Source organism: Macrobrachium nipponense, chromosome 48 (assembly GCF_015104395.2).
Source record: "Macrobrachium nipponense isolate FS-2020 chromosome 48, ASM1510439v2, whole genome shotgun sequence".
Taxonomy (NCBI): Eukaryota; Metazoa; Arthropoda; class Malacostraca; order Decapoda; family Palaemonidae; genus Macrobrachium; species Macrobrachium nipponense.
In genome coordinates this window covers 12,577,379-12,578,125 of record NC_087223.1, presented here as the reverse complement: position 1 = coordinate 12,578,125, position 747 = coordinate 12,577,379, and positions in this window count along the sequence as shown.

The window sequence follows — 747 nt, the reverse complement described above, 5'->3', positions numbered from 1 at the left end:
AAACAAGTAAAAAACTAAGTTTTTTTTTTTGTCACTTTTTGCTTTATATATATTTAAATACCAAAATCAAACAGGCACACTACTGTGAATTTACTTGTCCCTTTTATTGACTCATGTGATTATGAGTTTTTTTATTATTATTATTATTATTATTATTATTATTATTATTATTATTATTATTATTATTAATACAATCTACCTTAACATATAGAAACATCATAGCAACATAACCTTACAATCACAAAAGTCTAAAACACCCGCCACTATATGACTGGACAATGCATACAAAAAAAAAAAAAACTAATTCTGATTGAAGTAAATTAGACTTAACAAGTCACAAGACCTTGAGTCTACACTCTGAGTCTCTGGCTGTCCCAGTGAGTAATACTTAAGTCTAGTTGCTTGGTTAGATAACCTTCCTAAACATAGGCTCGTATGTCATACCGGCGATGATATAGCATCTGTCATGGTGGGTTTGAAGGACGTATATGTCTGTTAGATATTCTTATGATTCTGTCTTGAATTATAATAATAATAATAATAATAATAATAATAATAATAATAATAACTAATAATAATAATAATAATAATAGCAGAGCTAATTGTTGTATATTTCTTTAAGTAACCATAAAAAACGTCAAACGATTTGCAACCTTATAAAACATTTTTAACCTCCAAGACACAGTATATACTATTATATATATATATATATATATATATATATATATATATATATATATATATATC